This window comes from Callospermophilus lateralis, chromosome 8 (genome assembly GCF_048772815.1).
Source record: "Callospermophilus lateralis isolate mCalLat2 chromosome 8, mCalLat2.hap1, whole genome shotgun sequence".
Classification (NCBI taxonomy): Eukaryota; Metazoa; Chordata; class Mammalia; order Rodentia; family Sciuridae; genus Callospermophilus; species Callospermophilus lateralis.
In genome coordinates this window covers 91,723,672-91,749,754 of record NC_135312.1, presented here as the reverse complement: position 1 = coordinate 91,749,754, position 26,083 = coordinate 91,723,672, and positions in this window count along the sequence as shown.

The window sequence follows — 26,083 nt, the reverse complement described above, 5'->3', positions numbered from 1 at the left end:
TGAGAGCCCAAGTTGAGACCTAGGTCTTGAAGTCAGAGCTAGGAGCTGCCCTTCCAAAACCTATAAAATTAAGTTAAATTAAGGATGCAAATACAGGTGTTTGCTGTGGTCCTGAGAAAGTGTTGGGTAGTTTAGTTCTTTCCTCTTCCTGGTATGATCCCTTTATAAAAGTATCCACTTTACCTTTTGAATATAGCTCTAAGGATATTGTGTGTGTGTGTGTGTGTGTGTGTGTGTGTGTGTTGTGGGGGGTGGTGGTCTGGGGATGGAACCCAGGGCTTTGTGCATGTAAGGCAAGCACTCTACCAACTGAGCTATATCCCCAGCCCTAAGGCTTTTCTTTTTCTCTTCTCCCTTTCCCCCCTTTCTAACCTGCAGGGAGGAACAAGATTCTCCCCCTTCCTAACATGAGGGGAAGAACAAGGTTACCTTGAGTTATCTGTGCTCCACAGGAAGGAGATGTCTGCCTGAGGATCTAGGAAGTGAATATCTACCAAATTAATAAGTGAATACTAACACACCATCAGGATGCCCAGAGACCCCCTCTCAGAGCACACCTGAAATGTAGCCTTTGAATAGCTCCTTTAACATCCCCCTGTTCCTCCTGATGGGCAGAATCCCAGCCTTAGGGTCAGGACCCCCTTGTGTTTCTTCTTTGCTAACAAAGCAGTAAAATAACTTTTTCTCAAAACTATGTCTTCATTATTAAATTGGCATTAATTGGCATTGCGGACAAGGACCAAGCTTTCAACCTCTTGCACACCCTTAACTCTTTTCATTTCCTTTTCTTGGTATAAGCATGCTTTAAAATTACTGTTCAGGGGGTTGGGGCTGGGATTCAGTGGCAAAGTGCTTGCCTTGCATGTGTGAAGTACTGGGTTCGATCCTCAGCACCATATAAAAATAAATAAAGACATTGTGTGTCCATCTACCACTAAAAAAAAAGAGTTTTAAAAAAAATCACTGTTCAGGGAAAATTATCTAGTCTAGTTGAATTAATTATGAGAATTCCCTATCCCTGTATTTAGAAAGGAGAATTTTGATATTCAAAAATTTATCTTTGGATTGTGGAACAGAATATATTTTTAAAGAGACAATGCTTTATAAATAAGACCTCCAATCATGCTAGGCTTAACTGTTTGTGAAATTTTAGTTTTTATATTTTGTGTAAAAGTTAATTAGAATAAAACCAGATTGCTCAAAGTTAGTGAAAAGGCTGAACTCAACTGTGAAATAGTAGTGTGGGTAATTGAAATTCCTGAGATACATTTCTGAGTCAGGGCCAAAGGGCATCATTTCACAATTCTGGTTTAAAAAGTATTTCTCATCATGTCTTCCTTCAAGAAGGGAAGCTACCCAAAATGAGAAGAAGGGAGGAGTATGGGGAGAAACGATGATTCATGACCACAAGTTCCAGCAGTAGAAGAATCCATTTGCACAGTTGTGTTTTTCTGCACCATCTTGCTAATGAATCACTGCTGTTTACTGTTTGGGGAGTAGTGCTTTTCAACACCTGTAATAAAGAAATGCTGTTTGAGAGCTGGCTTCTTGGGTAGAGTGTCAGGGTGTTTTGTGACATGCTCTCATTCCAAAAACTCTTAACAGAAAAGATTGCATTCATATCCTAGACTTGTGGAGACTGTACTTCTCTGAGGGCAAACTGTGCTCCTCCTGAAAGGCTTTTGCTCCTGGTGATGTCTGGGCCTGATTGCATCATGTCACTGTCACTGTCAAGCAAAACAGATGTGATGGGGAAATTGTCCATGTTGACTCTGTTCGATTTAAAATAGATGAGAAGCTGGGATTGTAGCTCAGTGGTTAAAGGACTTCCCTGACACAAGTGAGCACTAGGTTTGATCCTCAGCACATAATAAAATAAATAAATTAAAGTATGGTGTCCATCTACACTAAAATTTAAAAAAAAAATAAAATAAAATAGATGGGGACAAATAAAGAGGTATAACTTTAATGTTTTTGCACCATAAGGAAAATCTATCATATTTGGAATTCAGCCTCTAGGCAATATTTGTCACTTATGCTTTGAGATTTCCAAGAAGTTTGAACTTTGGAAGAAGATACTAGTTACCTGTTTTCCCAGTTAGCCTTGATCTGCAACTACAGACTTATGAAATTAATTTTAAAAACAGTCAATTTTTAATAAACTAGTTTTAAAATGAAGTAATTTGACCTCTGGAGATATAGTATTTACCTGTACTGGCCTGGAATTGTTTTATTTAGAATTCTTTTGCCCCATTATTTTGCTTCCTATCATTGTCTGATAAAGCATTAAAAAAAAATCTCTATGTCAAAAAAAATCTCTAGGAAGTTTATAGATAAGGTTCTTTGCTGCACTACTTTGAAGATGCATGAGAATATGGTAACTCATTTTCATGTTTTTCCAATTATATGAATTATTATTGCTTCAATAGAGTTTTCTGATAAGAAACCGGGTCATTATCATTTAGAAATGTAAAGATTTCATCTATGTGAACTAACATACTGAATACTTTCATTAGTGTATAGAAATAACTGTGAGCAAAGGGATTCTTTTTGAGAGTAGAACACAGTCCCTCCAAAAGAACTCATAGGTTGTGAATATAAAATGGGAGACCAGCACAAACACTGTTTTTTCCCCCTAATAATGCCAAGGCAGCTGATTAGCTCTGGAATCCTGACTTTCCAAGTTCTACAAACAGCAGAAACAATTCCCCTGCAGAGAGGTTCTGTCTCAGTGGACATGAAAAAGACTCTGTACCAATAAATTGTGAGGGATTAGATGGAAGCTCAAATAATCTCCTTAAGGTTTATTACATTTGTTTTCTGAACAAACGGTAAGTGGATCTTAGAAATATTATTTTAGCTCGTGTGATATTTTACTTAAAAACCACTTTAAGCCTAGTCATAGTTCCAGATAGCCAGGGTGGAAATTTCTCAACTCACTGTGAAGGTAAACTAAAATTTATAGCTGAGAATTTACCAGGATTTTGTTGTATTCTGGAAATTTTGAACATTTTAGAACCTCTAATAGTTCTGGGTATGGAGTACAGATATAGCATGTAGTATCTAGTATGTAGGCCTGACATGGCTCTACTATAAGAAAACCAATTTTGTGCAACAGACATAATCAAATGAGAATAAAAGCTGTCAATCACATCAACACTTGTCCAAGTGGATTCTACGGCTACATAACATATTCTTAATTCATGTTCCTTGAAGCAGACTCATTATTATCATTAGCAATTGTAACAAAAAAATAAAATAGTGACCATTTTCTATGGAGATATTACTTCCTAATTTATTGCTGTGGATTGATGTTTCCAGGCAGATAAATATATATGGATTTTGGGTGATCTTGTTCATGAAAAATTTCAGTGATAATGCAGTGGTACATCTCAAATTATAAGACCTTATTTAAATTTTTCTTCCTTGTATATCTTGGCCAGGGACTAACATATATCTAATTTTCCCATGATTAAGTATCATGCAAGACAGATTCAAGCATCTGATGCATGGCCTTTGTGGATTATTTTAGTTCAAACATAATGTCCCTGCATCATCTGGGTTTGAGTTTTCATTAAATTTAGTAAATATTTACTTAGCACTAAACACATGGCAGGTGTTTGCCATGTGATGAAGCAACCTAAGTTTCAGGGATCCTTGTGAGTTTACAGCAGAACAGAAGTTGGGACAAAGGCTTTGTGTCTTCAGAGTGGATGTGTTAGTGGAGTTGGAAGAACTAACAGAGTCTCTCAAAAACATTTTTTTTTTGAGCTATAAGAACCTTATCTTTGTAACTTAAGTAACATTTTTTTTTCTCCAAGTCACATGTTTAAGTACAAAATGGAGATAATATGTTACATGGTGGCTACACTGAGGCAACATCCTTTTCCTCCCCAAAAAAGGAATCACATGGAGCTGGGATAAGATTCTCCTTTCCATTCTAAGGTAAAAATCCTTCAATTAGGCCCTTAATTTTATACACAATTCACTTTCTGAAGTGAGACTTAAATTTTGCAATACATTTGTAGAGGCCTATTACATTTTAATCTTTAGGATTAATACCTATGGAGATAGAATTTTCCACCAGCAGTGGATATCTATACTATACAGAAACCCAGGCCAGCCATTATTAAAAATAAACAAACAACATAATTTGGGTGGATGCATTAGGCAGATATTTCTTAGATTATAATTTAAGCTTTGATATATTTTTCCCAGCAGTGAGACAAGAGGGTTGTGGGAAGAAAGTGTAACTCCATTAAAGGCAGGAAGCACAGAAGCATGCAGACCAGGGAAGACTGAAGATTCTAGAGAGGAAGCCTAAAACAAGGGTGCTAGAATTTCCCAATTAAGGAGGAGCAGGTGCAGTAGAATGAGAAAGTGTAGGAGTGAGTGGTAAAGGAGGGGGGGTCTGTGGTGGGTTGGGTGTTCTCCAGTCAAGTCACCTGCTGAGGCTGGAGAGGGGTAGGAGAGATGGACTGGGGCCAGTGGGACCAATAAGGAGAGAAGGATCAGGGTAGCTGCTCAGGAAAATGGGTTATAACATCCCAAAGAAGGAAAATTTGCCAAGCAACAGTGAAATCTCCCTTGAAATTAATATGAGTTTGTAATACCCCAGGGTATGTGTTTGTCTCTTTATTTCCTTATTAATTTGTTGCTTCATTCTAATTATAGCTATTTAATCTATTTTTGCCACATGAGGAAACCACTGGTCATTTTTCTTTTAAGGATATCCTTTTGTTCCGTAAGACCTTGAAACTCCATTATTGGTTTCAGTTCATTAAGAGAGCATCAAAGACAGGCCCTGGGAACGTTTCGCATAGATTTTTAGGTTCTATGTGCATAGATCATGTTTATGTTTAAAAAATTTTTGGCGTGTTATCTAAGTAGTTAGAGCTGACAGAGCCTGGAAGAAAGATGGAGAAAAGAAGGGAGGAGAGAAGAGGGAAAAGAGAAAAAGAGCATGGCCCAGGAATTTGGGGGCATCCTCTTCCCAAATTTCCTTTGCTAATGAGGAAATATGCATAAAAGAGTTTATATACCTGAGCAGTCCATGGATACAGGAAACTTTTTAATTTTCTAATGCCTTCTTTTATTTTTAAAGATAACTATACCTATAATGGTGGATATGATTCAATAGCAAGAACAGGGCTTTTGGACTTGGATGCTCCTGACACTGTATACAAAACCTTTCAATAAATAACTACTGTTGATGTGTTCTTAAAAGTTTATCCAGGCCACTATTCTAAGACCCATTCTTGCAAAGTAGGAGCAGGGGTCAAGAAGAGGACTAGAAAATAAGGGCTCTACATTTAGAGTCCTGGGTACCACCTATGGTCCTCCTTATTATAACAGACAAAAGCAGAAGCACCAGTCAGAGCTCAGAGCTGCACTAGGCAAAGTAATGGAGAAAGTAGAATTTATCACTGATGGACTTCAATCACACACAAACACACACACACACACACACACACACACACACACACAGCCATCTGTGAAAAAGAAGAGAAAAAGAAAGAAAAAGAGAAGAGACAAAAACCCCTTTTATCCTTACACACCGTTCTCTTTTCGCTATGTAACACTTCACCACATCACACAGAATCCACGCCACTCTTGGGTTTCAATTCTTTTAACTTCTTGCCAAATTTCTTAAACACGACGAAGATTTCATGTGGAAGGTTTCTCTGCATGTTGCAGAGGACTCTTGCTGGTAGATTAGGCTGCTTTTCACCTTCACCTTGCCCCAGCACAGTACTTTTTTCTTTGAGTTAGGAAAGTTTAGCTGTCTTCACCCACATTTTTAAGAGTGCCAGAAGAGGGCTTCAATGCTCCTTTACCACCTTCCTGCTTGAGTCGTATCTATTTCAGACACATAGGAAGGCAGTCTAGACTTCAGCATCCCCTCCTTCTTTCTGCCTGCCCTTCTGATCCCTTCACAGTGCTGTGAAGTCCTGTGTTTTTACACAGCCTGCTTTCATGTGAAGACCAAATAGACATTGCAGCTCAGCCCTGAGCAGCTCCTGACTACACAGAGGAGGCCTTGGCCTGGGAAATGCATCACTCTCTTTGGTTTCTAAAACTCCCCAGAACCTGGTTGCGGGGGAGTGCAAGCCCCAGATGCTTTACTGGAAACAAAACCCGGCTTCTCACTAGAGTCTTTGCCATTTTATGAAGAGAAGTTGGAAAAACAACTGTGAGCACATACTGATGTCTAATATGTAAATAAATTATACCTACTAAATTCTCAGAGGGCTATTAGCTTCTTTCCAATCCAATAAAAGCTGCCTCATTCTTGTACTAGGCACAAATGATGATGTTCCTTGGAAAATTTCCAGGTAAATAGTTTGGAATTATGGGAAGGGCTCTCAGGGCATCAATAATGCCTCCCCTGAATTCCAGGAAAGGATTATTTCTCAGTCACTTCTCACTTGGCTCATTTAATTTTTTATTTTCTGGAAAGATGTCTAAACAGTAGTGCATGAAAATGTTTATGATATGTTAAGTGAAAGCAAATATAGAATTTTATTTGTATTAGATTAAAATTATGTAACAGTCTGCATGGATAAGATAAAGATTAGAAGGGAGCATAGAAAGTCACTTGGATGTAGAAGGTTCTCAATAAAAACTGATGTGTAAACTCTTAATGCACACAAAGAAGAAATAATGATTTATTAAAGTGGTAGAGGTGATGAGATTATTTCATTTTTCTTTGATATTGATTTGTAAAATGAGTCCTTAAAAACCAGTTGAGTAGGTGAATTTATTATTGAAATACTATCTTCTTTTTAACTTCACCTGCAGTTTATAGCTCTTCTTATGTCTTCTCTCTAGTGAACATTAGTCACTGTGAACATTAGGGTTGTTCGGTTCACAGAAGACAGAATACCAGGTATGTGTCACTACACTCTCAAATTCAATATTGCCCAGCAAGAGACATATTTAAGGTATTATGTAATGAGATATCAAAATTTTGGCCCTGAAAATGAAAATAATTAAAAGTGATATTTTAATTTTGGTTTTCATAGATATGTTCCACTGTTTAGAACTTGGCCCAAAGTGATTGCAGTTATCTAGAGAAACAATATTTCCAGGATTCTTGGTCACTTGTACATTAGAGTCAATGTGCTTGCCGGATACTTTGTAAAGATTAGGTTTTGTGAAGGGACAAGAAAGAAAGCATGAGGATTCTCTAGGTGGAAGTGGATTTGAGACAGGTTGAAGAAAGAAAGGTACAAAGAAAGTCAACCAAATTGCTACTTCCAAAGTTTTGCCCAGTGCTCACCCTGCTCTCTGAGAATAGGCGTCATGACTGAGTTGTAACCAGGACCACTAACAGGACCGTCAAAGTTGCTGCACAGTATCCAGTTGAAAATGTGATCGGGGATTAACGTTTGACTGCAGCAGTGATTGAGGGTGAGGAGAGTAATATCCAAGCTGCCTTATGATCCTTGGATTCCTGAGCCATCAGTGAGTCTATTTAAGGGTTAGGACTTGAGGAGGATTTCACTGGGATTTACTAGTCAGAATACATGGTCTGGATTGTGGCACCTTTTAACAGGTATTAGGAGAGTACTGGGAGAATATGAAGATCAGTGTCAGGGCTTTTAATATGGTTTTCTACTATAGACTATGAATCTATAGTTTGTAGTCTTTTCTGCCAATATCAGAAAAAGAATCTGATACTTTTCTTGGTTAATTTCAACTTTTTGACTATATATTAATGTTTAGCTAACTCAGATTGCTTCCTTATAGTGATCAATCATCTGTACATTCTCAGAAAAGAGACCATTTTATTACTGAACAGGAGTAATCTCATGGCTCCACTTGTAAGTGTCAGCCATGCCCCACACAGGCAATGGAGCCAGAGTCACTCTGTGTGAATTGGGCTGGCAATAAAAAGACCACACAAACACAAAATACCTTTTTCGGGGGTCAGGGAGGGCTCTGTGACCTCAGGGGTCAGCTCCTGCGCGCTGGAGAACAAGAGGAGCAAGGGAGGCAAGAGGAAAGAGAGCGAGCACACCCCAACCCCCCCCCCCATTTATTGGGGAGAAGACATTTGCTAGATCATTCCACCCAAATAAAGCAAGGGATAGGGTTTCAAAAGGTGGAGTCTTGCTTGGTGATGTCTTGTGGTCAACAGATTGACTGACATCTTGGCAAGTCACACCCATCTCAGGTGCTGTGTGGGCTCCCAGGCAGAGCAAGAAGAAAGGCACACTTTTGTTACATACAGCCCAGTCAGTACGAACGCCAGACCAGACCCCTCATACACTCCAATGTGCAATGCTCACCCACACAGCCCATGGATGGCTCACAACATGGAAAAAATTAATTAATTATCTAACTGGTCCTGATTTGAAATAATCCAAGAATGAGACCAGAGAGGATCTGAACATGAAGGAACCTGAAAGTGCTGCATTTCTTGGTTTAAAGAAAGTGAGTGTGTATGTGGCACATATGCAGTCATGAGTGTGGATACCGAATGAGAAAACAAGACAAACGTACCATGTAGTATCATGGTAAATGTGCCAGATATTATTTTAAATGCTTTTCCCATTAACTCTTTAGATTGACAGCATTGGTAAGTACCATTATTATTCCCAATACATAGATTTTTTTTTCAAACTGAATAATTAAATCACTGACTATGATTTCTCAACCATAGAAAAGCAGAGAGAATATTAAGGGAAATTAGAAGAGAGGGAGAAGCTGTTTCTTTTTCAGAGTTGTTTCTAAGCATGACAAAAGGAAAGCTAATAGCTTTGGTGACAGCACCAGCCCTTCTCTTGGTCAGTATTGGAAAACTAGATAGTAAACCATGTGGCTATTAGGTTGCCAGTTGATTTTATTATTTGTGTTACTTAAATGCCACTGAAATATTTCAATAGTTGTCTTTGTTTCACTGCACCAGATGGCATGGCTTATGATATGACATTAATCCACCCAACTGAGAATATTGCCCAAAATCACAATGGCACTTTTGATAGAATATCCCTTGGTGGATCTAAAACAAGTGAAATATTGCTTTCACAGGCAAAAGAGCACCTTGTATTAACACAGAGCTACATCAAAGAAATTAGTTCCCAAGTATTGACTCCAGCTCCACAAATGTGAAATTCGGTGAGTAAATTTTCTTTCTTGCCAGACAAACAAGTATATGTATGTGCGCGCACGTGCTTTCGCATATAAGCATGCATGTATATATGCAAGAAAAGATTATATCACCAAAAATAGTGAGTGAGTGATGAACTGATTGTTTTTGTCTATTGACTTTTCAAAACTGTCCATAGTGAGCATATCTAATTTTATAATAAGAAATTTTGCACAAGTCAATCAGCCAATATTTATCACATGGCTGCTAAATATATGGAATTGGGGGTTGGAGATATAGCTCAAGGGTAGAGTGCTTACCTAGCATGTGTGAGGCCTAGGGTTTAATCTCCAGTGCCACAATAAAAAAAAGAAGAAACTAAATATATGGTATTGTACTGGGAACTTTATAGAAGACATAACAATGTATTACTGGTAGGATTTTCGTGGCCTTTAAACATTGCTTATGTTTTTTGGAGATAGGCATGACAAATGAAAGCATTATGTTAGTGTCACAGATAGTTATTTCTTTATAAGAGGAAGGAGTTGTCTGTAAGGGTTGGATTGTTCAAGGGAGATTTCAGAGGGGAAAAGGAATCAAGTTATACTTAAAAGAGCAAGGGGACCAAGCAGTCATGGACCGAAACCCCTGAAAACCACCATGAGCAAGAAATAAAACTTTCCTCTTAGGTGTTTTGTCACAGCTACTGCAAGCTGATTGATACACCCAGATCAGTGGGGACCACATGGAGTCTGGTTACATAGATGGGTAGATAATTTTTTTTTTAATTAATTTTTATTGTAGGTTGTTCAAAACATTACATAGTTCTTGATATATCATATTTCACACTTTGATTCAAGTGGGATATGAACTTAGATAATTTGATTGAATCATATTATGGTGTGTATATATAGGTCACTTACAAAGATTGATTCAATAATTGCAAATTCTATATTCCTGTGTTTAATCCAATGAAATGGATTATTTAAACAAAAGTCATATATCTGACCTACTTGACATTATTTAATTAAACTTAGAGACTTATGCCTCTTTGAAATACCAATTTTCAGAATACCAGCTCAAGTACTTTGTGCACAAGTACAACTTTGAAGCAAAACAGGCACTGTGTTGTGTAAGTGATCAGAGCATGCTGCACGGCCTCCTGAGGCCTGCCGTCCTTAGGGAACTACAGAGCTGGAGGAAGTGTGGTTCTACCACCATAAAACATTCTACACCATGAAAGAGCTGTGGGCCAAGAATCTAAACTCTCCACTGCTATGCGACACTTAGCCACCTAATGAATAACTTGTGCAAACAGGGGTAGATAAAACATTCCAATTATCTGACTGCTGGAGATGTCTTCCCTTTCTACTCATCTAATAACATTTGTAGCAAAGGATTGGCCCCTACAGTTTTGGAGACAAAATAATTCACCCTGGAAAGCTGATGGGGCATTTGGGCTAGCCATTTTTTCAGCTGTTGAGTTGGATTATGGAAATGAAAATTAAGAATTAAGGAAATACTAAATTTAGGCCAAATAAGATTCAAATAAGGTAGCTCTTGAATTTCACAATTTTAAGGAAAAAAACTACCAGAGAAATATCTTGTACTTCAAGAACTATATCTATTAGAATAAAAAAAAAGAGATATTTCTAGTGAAATTTTGGTATCTATTTGCATAAATAATATGTATTTCACATATAATTTCAGCTAGAAATTCTGGTTTCAAAATAATTTCTATCACTCATAGGTAGTAGAGTTCTTTAAGTAGGTTGTGGGAGTCACTGTATTCTTTAAAGTTTGCACAACTATGATTTATGATCCTAATCTATCATTGATTAGGAAGGCCAGTATCTTTTCTATGATTTGTGGATATTTTCAGGGATTTGTGTACCTCATTCCAATTTGCAATTTCTCCTTCAATTTGACCAGCATAATCTTCTGAGGCTTGTGTTGATTGAAAGGGCTCCACTTCTGTCTTTACATGTACAGTACGAAGCTTATTCAGCCCGTTAACCCTTCTATTCAGGTTCATTAACCTTCGATTATTCTCAACAAACCATAAAGATATTGATACATACTATTTGGTGTTATAGCCAGAATAGTAAGTATTGCTCTATGGCTCTAAATCTTTTAATCTAAGCAAACTTAGATCAACCAAGGTCCTTATTAGGTAATGATCAAGTTTATCATGTCATCATCACTGTCCATAAATTTATTGTTTTATTTTTATTTTTACTTGTTTTGTAGTTCTAGGGATGAAACCCAGGGCTTTATACATGCGAGGCAAGCATTCTACCAACTGAGCTGTATCACCAGCCCAGTGTCTATACATTTATAATAGTGTTTTATAATTATACAAGTTAAAACTGAAGGATTTGGCAACAGGTTAATTCTATTAATGATTGACACCACAGATATTCAGTATAAGTTTCTGACTCTTTCCATTATCATTTTTACCTCCACTTGCCTCCTCAATGATAGTTGGTACTATAGTAGATGTACCATTTACCCACCTTTAACTAGAAACTTCTGTGGATGTGACCATTTCCTCATTATATTTAGCTGGTGTTTCTTCAATTTTAGAAGCTACCAATTTTATGATAACAACTATTAACATGAAATCAGCAGCCATATCTTAATCCCAAACACCTCTCTTAAATCAATATTAATTATAGCTATACTCTTATTATCATCTCTTCTAGTACTAGCATCTGACATCACCACAATATCAACATCAACGACTACCACCTTTTTAAAAATTTGTTATTAGTAAATTATAATCATACACAATAATGGGCTTCATTGTGATAAATTGGTGCCTCCACATTACATATTTTGGTATTATTTTTATCTGCATATTTCCCCTAGCTCTCCTCTCTTCCCTCTCCCTACTTCCTATCCTTGAGTTTACTGGACTCCCTTCTATTTTCATGAGACCACTTGTTTTACCCTTTTTATCTCTGGTTTCCACATGAGAGAAAACACAGGACCTTGACTTTCTGAGTCTGGCTTATTTCACGTGGCATGATGTTCATGATGTTCCCAGGTTCATCTACTTTCTTGAAAATAATACAATTCTATATTTCTTTATGGCTGAATGAAACTCCATTGTGAATACATACCACATTTTTTATCCACCCATATGTTTGATGAACACTCAAGTTTAGTTCCACAATGGCTATTGCGAATAGTGTTGCTATTAATATTGGCATGCATATGTAGCTATAGTATGATGCCTTTAATTCTTTTTGATAAATACTGAGAAATAGTATAACTGAATCATGTGGTGTTTGCATTCCTAGGCTTTTGAGGAAGCTTTGCATTGATTTCCAGAGTAGTTGAACTAATTTATAATCCCACAACATCCTGTATGTGCTCCCCTGTTCTTGACAGTATTTTGTAGTGTTTGTGTTCTTATGATTGCTATTCTAACTGGAGTGAAATAAATACCTCGATATAATTTTGATTTGCATTCTCATTAATTCTAAAGACATTGAGCATTTTTCACGTATTTATTGGCATTTGCATTCTTTTGAGAAATGTCTGTTTAGTGCATTTGCCCATTTACCAATTGGGTTATTTATTTATTTTTCATTCTTTATTATTTTGGAATCTCAATCCCCTGTTGAAGGAGTAGCTGGCAAAGATTTTCTCCCATTATCTAGGTTTTTCTTCACACTCTTAATTGTTTCCTTCATTCTGAAGAAGCTTTTTAATTTGATGCTATTTCATTTATTAATTCTTGGTTTTATTTCCTGAGTTTTCAGAGTTTTATTGAGTAAGCTGTTGCCTGAGCTTATATCTTAGAATGTGAACCCTACATTTTCTCCTGGCAGATGCAGAGTTTCTGGTCTAATTCCTTATATTTAATCTGCTTTGAGTTTATTTTTTTTGTGTGCAGGATGAGAGGGAACTAATTTCATTCTTCTACATATTGATATCCAGTTTTCCAAGCACCGTTTGTTAATACAGCTATCTTTTCTCCAACATATGTTTTTGCACCTTTGTCAAGGGTCAGATGACTATATCTATGTGTGTTTGTATCTATGCCTTTTATTCCATTGGTCTCTGTGTCAATTCCTATGTGGGTACTGTGTTATTTTTGTTTTTATAGCTCTGTAGCATAATTTAGAGTTGGGTGTCATGGTGTGTCTAGTGTTGCTGCTATTGCTTTGGCTACTCTGGGTCTTTTATTCTTTTGTATGAATTTTAGGACTTATTTGTCTAGTCCTGGGAAGAATATTACTGGAATTATGATGGGTATGGTATTGATTATGTAAATTACTTTTGAGATTATGGCCATTTTAACAATATTAATTCTCCCTATCCAAGAAAATGGGAACAAACTGTAATATTAATATTACTTTTTTCAAGTCAGCTGGATAAAGACACCTAATTCTTCTCCTTCTCCTTCTCCTTCTTCTTCTTCTCTATCCAGAAGTATATTTTCTCACTGTACTCTGATTTGGGGTTATCTCACACATTCTAACCTATAATTTTGGAACAGAACCATTTGGTTATATAGGAATAATGTGAGTCATAACAGCAAATGGCTTTTTTTGTCTGATATTTATGGCAGGAATAAATGTGGTAGCACTTTTTCACTGTGTTCTATGTAAAGGAGCAGTCTTCTGCATTATAGGAAGATTCCTTCATTGATTCCCATAATTTTCTGGTTATACATTCAACTCAATCTGAGCAAAAATTTATTTTACAATTATATTTATAGGTGTTAACTTTCTTTCCACAGTATGTTCTGGATTTATCAGGTATACCACAACTATATTCTGACTATCCTAATGCATATACCACATGGAATACCATCTCATCTATAGACTCACTATTTTTACCAAGTAATAATCTGCCAAGTCTTTGCTTAAAAGGAAAGAGTCTCAGTAGAACTTTCAACCACAAATCTTTAATGACTTCACTTCTGCACATAACCATATCATTCATTTAAAGAATCCATTGACATAAAAGTTTAAATTGATAAAGAAAGGACTTGAATCCCTATTCCTGGTTTCAAGCCAGTTCCATAACCATCATAACTTTCTCAACAAGTGAGATAATAACAACACAACTTTGTCAAAATTAATTACAGTTTTAAATTCTTTATCTCTTTATGGCACTTTGATCTAATTAGGATTTCCAAATGCATCATCACCTATTATACAAGAACTTTCACCCTTCCATCATCACACTTTGATAATTGCATATTTTAATTAGCTCTTGAATCCTTTATGTTATTTTATTAATACCAACAACTAAATTAACCTATACAAGTACTACAAGTATCTAGGAAGTAGAAACAATATGAACTATTTCATCTGCTATTATTTTAATATTAATTGCTTTTCTCTCTTTACAAATCCTAATATGATGGGTAAAATTAACTCTTCCCTAGCTGCAAAAAATGCAGATTATCAATGATATCAGAGTTATGAATATGCAGGTTGCAAAGACCTAAATGTTGATTCCTATACAATTCCTATGAACAGACCTTAACCTAGAAGAACTAAGACTACTTGAAATTGATAATTGAGAGACGTATAAAAACACCAACTCACATATAATCTCATCCAAAGATGTTTTACACTTAGTGAGCACTTTCATCTTTAGATGTAAACACAAATGCTATTCCAGGATGTTTAAGTCAAGCAATCCTAACATACATGTGACTAACTCTGTAGTATGGACAATACTGAAAAATATGTGAGTCAAATCACAGATCTGTACATATTGTACTTGAATTAGTTCCCCTGAAACACCTTGAAAACATAACAGCATCTATGTTATAATGCTATTGTCAAGCTTAAGAGCACTAATGTTTTAAGACTGAGAGTAATAACATCTCCCTGAAATGCCACAACTAGATACATCAACATAATCTATTACTATTATTTCAATGATCCTAGCACTAATTTTCTTATTGTAAATAAAAAAAAACTTTAAATATACCTATTTTTAAAGTTTATTACCAAAGAATATTGAAGCATTAAAACATGAATTCTCTTGAGAAGGAAAAATGACTAAACCTTTATTCACCTCTATTATTACCACCCCAATAGTGAACTATTTAAAAAAAAAAAATTAGCTGTAGATGAACACAATACTTTTATTTTATTTTATTTATTTGTTTTTTATGTGATGCTGGGGATTGAACCCAAGGCCTCATACATGCTAGGAAAGCTCTACAACCCCAGCCCCTACTTATTATTTTAATCATTTTATTCCCAAACATCCTATTTCCACTCCCCACAGCTGAATTAATAATTGATTAACTTTTATTCAATAACTAGTGCAAAACATATTAAAACAAATAATATTGTATACTATCAGAGGACAAACTTGGTTTGTTGTGTTAATTTCATCAATCATTTATTAGTTCAATAAATTTATTGTGATTATTACCCACTCGTTTATATCAATTACCAAAATATCAATAAACTTAGGTATGATTAATCCTTTATGAGCAGAAACATTAATTAATGACTTCTGCCACAAACCAATAGGATCATTAGGCCACTTTCTACCACAAAGAATACCTTTTCCACTCTTCTCCATAATTATAGAGACTTTTAGCTTTTTATTAAGCCCATGGCCCTAGATATATGATTGACAGCCAATATTATAATTGGCCATGTACTTTATACATTTAATTGGTAATCTACATTAGTTTTATATTCATCAACTCTGCAATGGCCTTAATCACATTTAGTATCTTAGTCTCACTCACTAACCTTTAATATGCCTACCCCTCCTCAAGAGTATGTCTTCAGCCAGGCATTGTGATGCATGCCTATAATCCCAGCAGCTTGAGAGGCAAGGCAGGAGGATTGAGAGTTCAAAGCCACCCTCAACAAAAGCAAGGTGCTAAGCAACTCAGTGAGACCCTGTCTCTAAATAAAATACAAAATAGGGCTTGAAATGTGGCTCAGTGGTTGAGTTCCCAAATTCAATCCCAGGTATACACTCCATAAGAAAAATCAAGTATATGTCTTCACATACACTTTGCTATTCCATGATGTTTAAGTCAAGCAATCCTAAAATACATGTGACTAACTCTGTAGTATGAACAATACTGAAAAATATGTGAATCAAATCACAGGTTTCTTCATATTGTACTTGAAAACACAATAGCCTCTATGTTATAATGCTATTGTCAAGCTTATTGTCATACACTTTGGTTGGACTGCCTACATGATAATACTTAATGACCCACCAGATTCTTGCCTACTACATAGTTGGTCTGAACCCCAGACCACTTATGGAACCATTATCAAGTCTGCTCATAACATCCAGTTTAGTGATAGGATTCCACTTTAATTCAATTGCTTTACTATCATCAGGCCTATTAAATAATACATTAATAACATCAGTAATGACACTATGTGATCTAAGAAGGTATATTCAAGGCTAGCTCACATCAATTGTTAAAATAATAACTAAATTATAAACAAATAGATAAAACTCCACATTATGGAATAAATTCTTTGTTCAAATTATTTTTCTCCCTTTCAGGTTTTGCTCTGAACCTTTTATCATTCAAGCCCAGCCCCTACCCTAGACTTAGGAGGCTGCTGACCATGAACCTATATTCATTCACTTAACACTTTAGAAGTAGCACTGTTTAATAACACATCGAGTACTACAGGCCTCAGGAGTATCAATTACCTGAGCCCAGCACAGCCTAATAGAAGATAACAGAAAACATGTACCTTGAACCGTCTTTATCATAATCTTACTAAGCATTTATTTTACATTACTAGGAGTCTCAAAATTTTTGAAACATCCTTTAGCATTTCCAACTGTTTATGGTTCCACATTATTCCATGTACTACATTTAATGACAGTTCCTCCTTCTTTATCATTTGGTTCTCACGTTCACTAAGATTTTACTTCACATGGAGCCACCAGTTCAGTTGGGAAACCACTGCCTGATACTGATATTTGTTGATATTGTCTGAAATTCCTGCATGTCATTATTGATTGATGTGAATCTGTTCTTTAATCAATACAATCAACTTCAGTATTAGCCTCCCCCCCAAAAAATTAACCTTCTACTAACCTTAATAATTAATATATCACTAATACTTCTACTTGAGAGTATTGTATTATGATTACCATAATTAAATATTTATAAAGGAAAAATTAAGTCCATATGATTATGGATTTGATCCCATAGAATCTTACCATTTGCCATTCACCATAAAATTTTTCCTAGAAGCTATCATGTGTTTTGATCTAAAAATTGCCCTCCTACCATTATCATAAGCATCTCAAATAAACAACCTAAAACACATTCACTATAGCATTGATTTTGATCATAATCTGAGTCCTAGGCCTAGCCTATGAATTAATCAAAAAAGAATTAGAATGAATTGAATATGGTAATCATGTTAAATTAGAACAAATGATTCTGACTCATTAAATTATAATATTTTATAACTGTCAATGACTTAAATTTATATTAACATTATTCTTGCCTATATTACATCCCTAATAGGATTATTATTATACAATCACATCTAATGTTCTCATTACTGTGTTTAGGAGACGTAAAATTATCATTACTTATTCTAGGAACGCTTATACTTTTAAATACCTATTTTAAATGTATTCACCATAATACCAGTCATTTTACTGATATTCAAAACCACAAAGCATATTATGACTAGTAATGGTATCTAATACATATGGCTTGGACTATAGGCAAACCTTAAACCTCCTCCAAAGCTAAAAATGATTACACCCACAATTATGCTTGTATTTGTAAAATGATACTCTGAAAGCTCAGCAATCTGAATTAATACAACTATACCAATCCTAGTTTCATCAGCCTGTTTCTATTGAATCAATTTAGTAAAAATATCCTAAATTTCTCACTGGCTTTTTTCTCTGACCTTCTATCAAGCCCTCTTTAAATACTAATGACCTGACTACTTTCTCTAATAATTACAGTAAGCCAACATTACTTCTCCAAAGAATCAAATGTACACAAAAATGATATATCTTAATATTAATTTTTCTACAAATATTCTTAACAATTGGCACCATAAAACTTATCCTGTTATATATTCTATTTGAAGCAATGTTAATCCCCTCTGTTATTAACTGATGAGGAAATCAAGCAGGATGATTAAATGCAGGACTTCACTTCCTATTCTATACATTGATTGGCTCATTATCTCTACTTGTAGCATTTATATTCCAAACTCCACAAGCTCATTAAACTTTTTAATAACCTACTACTGAATTCAAATACTATCATACTCCTGATCAAATGTCCTCATATGATTAGCATGCATAATATAATTCTTAGTAAAAGTGCCTGTGTATAGCCTCTACCTCTGATTACCAAAAGCACATGGAGAAGCCCCGGTTGCTGGATTCATATTCTTGCAGCCATATTATTAAAATTAGGAGAGTATTGTATAGACAAATTATCTGATGTTTTAAGTCCAGTAACTGGCTATATGGTTTACTCATTTATTATATTATCCCTATGAATAATAGCTATAATAAGCTGTATTTGTTTACAACAAAGTCGCTTATTGCAAATTCATCTATGAGTCACACAACAACAGTAATTATAACCATTCTATACAAACATCAGGATTAATAGGAGCTATAGTTATAATAATTACCCATAGCCTCATATCATCAATATTATTCTGTCTCAAAAAATAAAGTATGAATGAATTCATGACTGAACTATATTATAAGCTCACAGACTACAAACAGATTTTTTCTTTATAGTAGAATGATAGTGCTGCCTAGCCTAATAGATCTGGCCTTATCACCAACCATTAACCTACTTGAAGTACCATTTGCAATTATAGTTCATTTTCATGAACTAGTTTTACCATTGTTCTAAGAGGACTTACTATACTTATTACAGTCATGTCTTCTCTATATATATCAATTGTCAAAAAATGAGAATTTATATATAATATTCACAGCATCAATCCATACCACACCTGAAAATATAATATTTGCCTGTCTACATCTGTTGTTTAACTCAAAAATTATTCTAGGACTCATATGCCTAAGTATGTATATATTAAATGAAAGATGACATGGAACTCTAATAATATAAGCTTAAGACTCCTTATTCCCTGAGATTGTATGCAAAATTTAACTTGTGCCCCATATATAATAATATGGCTTTCTCAATTTTGAAAGGATAAAAGAAATTTGTTGGTTTTAGAAGCAAAAAAAAAAATGGTGCAACTTCAAATAAAAGTAATTTATTTCTTTCCTCTATCATATTTTCACTCATCATCTTAATCCTGTCAAATACCAAATACCATAACCTATACTAATAATGACAAATATACTATGTAGTCTCACTATATAAAAGCTTTTATCTCATGTTTTTCCTGTCAGCCTAAGTCCAACCATAATATTTATTCATTCAGGCTAAGAAATAATTATTTCAAATTGGCACTGAATATTCATTCAAACCTTAAAATAGACACTTAGCTTTAAATGATCTCAATAACATTTGTGCCAATAGCACTTTTCATTAAATGAGTGATAGAATTTTCAATATGATATGTGTGTTCAGACCCAAACATTAACTGTTTTTTCCAACCCTTCATCAGTGACAAGGAGTAAGAATAACATCATTTTTACTCAACTGATCATTATATGGCTGAACATATACAAACACAACAACTCTCCAGTGCATTTTATATAATTGAATTGCAGACACTGGATTTGCAAAAACCAATGACATGGTGTTTTATTAGACTCAGACACATTAGAATTTTGACAAACTTTCACACCTAACCACCCCCCTGATGAACTTCTACTATTCAGATTTCTGCTGGCAGCAACTGGTAAATCCACCCAATTAGGGCTTCACCTATCACCACCATCAGCTGTTGAGGGCCCTACGACAGTCCCAGCTTTGCTTTACTGTAGTACATTAGTTGTAGTAGGAAGTTTCCTAGTAACCTGCTATCACCCCCTAGTAGAATGCAATGAAACACTAACAGTATGTCCAAGTGCTATTCACAGCAATCTGTGCCCTAACTTAAATTTGACATCAAAAACATCATTGTATTTTACACTTCATAATAAATTCTTGTAATAGTTACTGTTGGCATTGAGCAACTATACCTAGCATTTCTTCATCTGCAATATATAATTTTTTTAAAGCTATATTATTTGTATGCCCTGAATCTATTATCTACAAGAGTAATGACAAACAGTACGTTTGAAAAATAGGAGGCCTTTTTAAAGCTATACCCTTCACCATTTCTTCACATTATCAGAAGGCTTACACTAAGAGTCATGGCTTTCTTTTCAGTGTTCTAGATTTAATAATGAAATCCAAAAGCACATTCTATACCAATGCCTGCGTCCTCTTAGTTACATTTATCATCATCTCCCTATATGCCATCTGTAGTTCTTGAATTATTTTCTCATACTTCTAAGACAATCTCAATTTTCAATAAAAACAATACTTTCCTAATTAATGTAATTAAATGTATTGCAAATAGTAGTATTGTTTCTAGACTTTTTAAAAATTTTCAAAAACATTGCTTTGAAAACCATTCCAAAACATTTTACCTAAGACTTTCATTGTAATTAGGCTTCATATAGCAGCTGAACTCGACCTAATGACACACAATCTCCAGCTTGAAACCTTCACCTACATATTTAAATTTAATATTAGTGTCCAAGTTTCTTCCTAAAATTGCTTACTGAACATTGCCATATATAAACCTTTCAAGAAGCTAAAACACCATAACTTTTTACCAGAGTTAGCTTGGTTGGAAAAGTAATACTCCCAAAACATTCCTAACTTTTAAATCATAGTTTCAATGAGCACTTCCCATCAAAAAGACCTAATGAAATTGTATTTCTTTTCTTTCTTTATTTGACTAATACTAGCTATACTTCTAGCAATCTACTGCCTCAAGTAATCTCAAAAACAAAAATACCAACAAATAGAGACCAACAAGTCATAATCATTAATCAGCTTCTGTAATCTATTATGCCATTACATCTATCTTCATGAAGACCACTCCCTACCCTCAAAAGTACCCAAATATCTAAAATTTTCAAATCAATAATAATTACCACATCATCAAAACTTATCATTCACATCATAATAAATAATTTTTTGAAAAAACCAATAACAAAATACCACAAACACAAACTCTAGAATTTCAGGGTATTCTTTAATAGCTAGTTCTGTGACATATCCAAATATCACCCACCTCTCTTAAATAAATTAAAAACACTATTAGCTCCAAAGAGGAGGCACCAAAATAAATTACAATGCCACAGTCAACACCATCACTAATAATTAACCCTAACCCTAAACCACCAAATATAGGTGAAGGCTTTGAACAAATTCTATAAAATCTGCAACAATGATAATAGAAATACAACATATGTCCTAATTCTCAAATAAAATATAATCATTACTGATGATACGAAAACTCATCATTATAATTCAATTATGAGAACTTTAATGACAAACACTAAAATTCCACTTCTTACTCAAAATTATCAATCATTTGTGCACTGCTGTACCAGCCCAATTGAACATCTCAGCATGATAAAATTTTGCTTCACTACTTGGAATTTGCCTAGTCCTACAAATCATTACAGGGCTTTTTCTAGCCATTGGACTACATATTAGATCCAATAACTGTGTAGTATTTATTGTATCTGCAGAGTTATTATATACTCTGTCATGCCTATCTGTCAAGACATAAGGTACTATATTGTTTTGATATTTTTATGTTAATAATGGAGCAAATTCTTTTATTTTTATTAGAATTTTATAGTTGTACGTAGTAGTTGAGTCTACCCCAACAAACTCATACATGCATGGAAATCGATTTTAGTTCATGATTTCCCCCTTTTTCTCCCCATTTCCCTCCTCTCCCATTCTCTTTCCTCTACTCTACTGCACTTCTTTTTGCTTATCTATTAATTTATGACATTGGTTCTTTATGTTATCCTGGCCTTCCTTCCACCTTTCCTTTATTATATTCTAGCTTCTACATATGAGAGAAAACATTTGACCTTTGAGTTTCTGAGTATAGTTTATTTCACTTAGCATAATATTTTTCACTTCCATCCATTTACTGACAAATGTGATACTTTTATTCTTTTTTATCACTACCATAATATGTAGTCCTATGGCTAGAAAAAGCCCTGTAATAATTTGTAATATGTAGTATGGTTTATTTCACTTAGCATAATATTTTTAATTTCCATCCATTTACTGACAAATGCCATAATTTTATTCTTTTTTATGACTATCATAAAAAAGAATAAAATTATGACATTTAGTGTACTTTTGATTTGCCTTTCCCTGATTGCTAGAGACGTTGAACATTTTTTCATATATTTGTTCGTTATTAGTGTCTCTTCTTTTGAGAAGTTTTGTATAGTTCTTGTGCCCGTTTATTGATTGGGTTATTTGATTTTTGTGGTGGTAAGTTTTTTCAATTCTTTGTATATTCTGGGTATGAATACCTTTCTAAGGGGTAGTTGGCCAAGATTTTCTTCCATTCTGTAGGCTCTCTCTTCTTGTTCTTTACTCATTTCCTTAGCTATGTAGAAACTCTTTAGTATAATGGCATCTCACTTATTGATTCTTGGCTTATTTCTTGTGCTTTGGAGATCTTGTTAAGGAAGTCGGTGCCAGCACCTATTTGATGGAGTGTTGACCCTATGGTTTCTCGTAACAGATGTAGTTACTGGTTTAATACCTAAGTATTTGATCCATTTTGACGTGAATTTTGTGCATGATGAGAGATAGGGGTCTAATTTCACTTTCTACATATAGCTTTCCAGTTTTCCCAGGATCATGTGTTTAAAAGGCTGTCTTTTCTCCAAGATATATTTTTGGCTACTTTGTCTAAATATTAGACCAGTGTAGGTATGTGGATTCATCTCTGTATCTTCTGTTCTGTTTGATTGGTCTTCATGTCTACTCAGTGCCAATACCATGATATTTTTATTACTATGGCTTTGTAGTATAATTTCAAAGCCTCCTGCTTTGCTTTTCTTGCCTAGAATAGCTTTGACTATTCTGTATCTCTTATTCTAACATATGAATTTAAGAATTGTATTTTCTAAATCTGTGAAGAATTCCATAGGTATTTTGATGGTAATTGCAATGAATTTGTGTATTTCTTTTGGTAGTACAGCCATTTTGAAAATATTAATTCTGCCTATCCAAGAACATGGTATGTCTTTCCATCTTCTAGGGTCTTCTTCAAATTCTTTCTTCAGTGTTCTAAAATTTTCATGTAGAGCTTCTTTATTTCCTTGATTAGATTAATTCCCAAGCATTTTATCTTATTTTGTTTTATTTTTATTTTTTAATTTTTATTTTGTTGCTTTTGTTGTTGTTGTTGAGGTTTTTATGAATGGGATGGTTTTCCCCATTTCTTCCTCAGCTGAATCTACTGGATTATAGAAAAAAAAACATTGGTTTATGGGTGTTGATCTTGTATTCTGCTCCTTGCTAAACTAATTTATAAGCTCTTGAAGTCTTCTGCTGGAGTTTTTTGGATCTTCTAGATATAAGATCATATTGTCAGCAAACAGAGATAGTTTAGCCTCTTCTTGATCTGTTTGTATCCCTTTCATTTCCTTTTGTTGACCAATCACTCTGGCTAATGTTTGAGGACTATATTAAATAGGAGTGATGAGAGTGGATAGCCTTGAAGATTGAAGCCATTTGATGTAAGACTCAGTTTCCCTTTTCACAAGTATGAGGTGGAAGCACTGTCAGTTGGCATTTTGTTCCTTTGGACCAGTTCAGAGCACTTCCAGGATATAGCTTCTCCAGCATTCTGTAAGGGGAGCTTCAATAGGTGGAGCTTAGGTCTAATTAAGCCTCGGGGACTTTGCTGACTGGTGCTTGCTTTGGAGAAATTAGACTGACCTGCCCCTAGGGCTTGATAGCAGCTGATCTCTGTTATCTGTTACCTGCAGGTCTGGTTCTTAGGAGTCTCCTAAGAAATCCTCCACTCATTGCTGCCCAGAAGCACAACCTTCCTGGGCTTAGTCCCTGAGTGTATTCACACCTGCCTGCTCAAACTCCTGGACTGCTTCATTTGTTCTTGTGAGCATCAGAAACAAAGGAGAAACAAGGAGGGCTCCCTTTTGCTCTTTCAATTCAAATTCCTCTTGGTACAGTCTACTCCACACTTATTTCGCTTATGTTTTGCCAGGCAAAGCGTCAGCCACATTATAGGTGCTTGCCAGGACATTTTTGTGGCAGGGATTCTCTCTCTCTCTCTCTCTCTCTCTCTCTCTCTCTCTCTCTTGTTTTTTATTTCCTCAGCCCTGCAGCCGCCACTACAGTGTGCTCACCCTAAGATGACTTCTTCCTCAACTTTCTACAACCAGTTGAGAGAGCAGGCTTTTTGAGCACCAGCTGCACACAGTGCAGCCTCTGGATCAGCTAAGATTAGGTAGCATTTTTGATCTTGGGTCTATCTGTACCAAGACTGTGTTCTCTTTTCTGTGGTGAATCCATCCTGGTGGTGCTGGTGGGGCAGCCTGATAGGCTGAAATGTATTCTTTCTTTATTGTTCATTGTATCCAAATTTCTGAATCCCTAAGCCACCTTGAGTGCACAATGTTGAATTTTAGTGAAATTCCTCATTCACTCACCTCACTGAAAAGCTGTACACCACTGCTTTTGTCCTGAGCCACAGCAGAGCTTGGGATGCATCTTTCCTCTACTCTAACATCTTTCCCCTCTCCCCCAATATTCTTCTTCTGCCTTCTTCCATGGACTGAAGCCTTATGTTGCATTGCATATCTTTATAGAATACTGAAATATTTTATTATCTTACTATTCATAGTAATAGCTACAGTGTTACTGGGCTATATGTCATTTATGAAGACAAACATCTTTCTGAGTAGCAACAGTGATTATGTACTTAGTATCAGGCATTCCATGTATAGTTAGTTGCTAACCTAGTGGAATGAATATGAGGGAGATTTTTAATTGACAAAGCCACACCCAAATTATTCATTTTCCACTTCCACTTCATCTTTTGATTCATTCTTTCAGTCTTAGTTATTATACTCTCCCATTTCTCTATGAAAAAGGAATTCATCCATCAGGAATCTTATCTGGTTCAGACAACATCCCATTTCTCCATTACACACAATTAAAGATATTCTAGGACTTCTTAGCATTTCTTCTGCTGACTTTAGTCTCATTCTCCTCTAACTTTTAGGAGAGCCCAAAAACAATACTCCAGCAAACCCTCTTAATATCCCACCACATATCAAAACAGAAAAATTCTTCCTAATTGCCTACATAATATTGTGATCTGTTCCTAAAAAAATTTACTAGGAGATATTTTAGCTCTTTTCAAACATAATTTTAGCTATTCTAATACTTATCTAAATATTGAAACATAATATTCTGACCACTAAACTAGTGCTTATTCTGAATCCTAAATTTTAGCCTTGCACATACATGAGTTGAAGTTAACCAGTAGAACACCCTTGTTTTATTACTGGACAAATATTGTCCATCCAACATTTTTTCATATTAATACCATTTACAAACTTCATCAAGAATAAACTTCTTGGGGTTGGGGATATAGCTTAGTTGGTAGAGTGCTTGCCTCACACACACTAGGCCCTGGGTTCAATGCGCAGGACCACCACCAAAAAAATAAATAAATAAATTTCTTAAGCAAAGACTCCTTGGAATTTCGGTCTTGTAAACCAAAAACAACAACAACAACAACAAACAAAACAAAACAAAACAAAACAAAACAAAAAAAAAAAACAGGAGTACTTCTTTTCAGCGTAGTCAATAAGGATAGCTTTTACTCAATAAGGATGGCTTTTACTCCACCACCATTATCCAGAACTAGAACTCTACTTAAAATACCCTTCCCTTTTTATACTTGAGATAAATAAATCATTTTTAGGTACTATGTCAGTATTAAAAAAGTAAACATAAAATTGAAACAC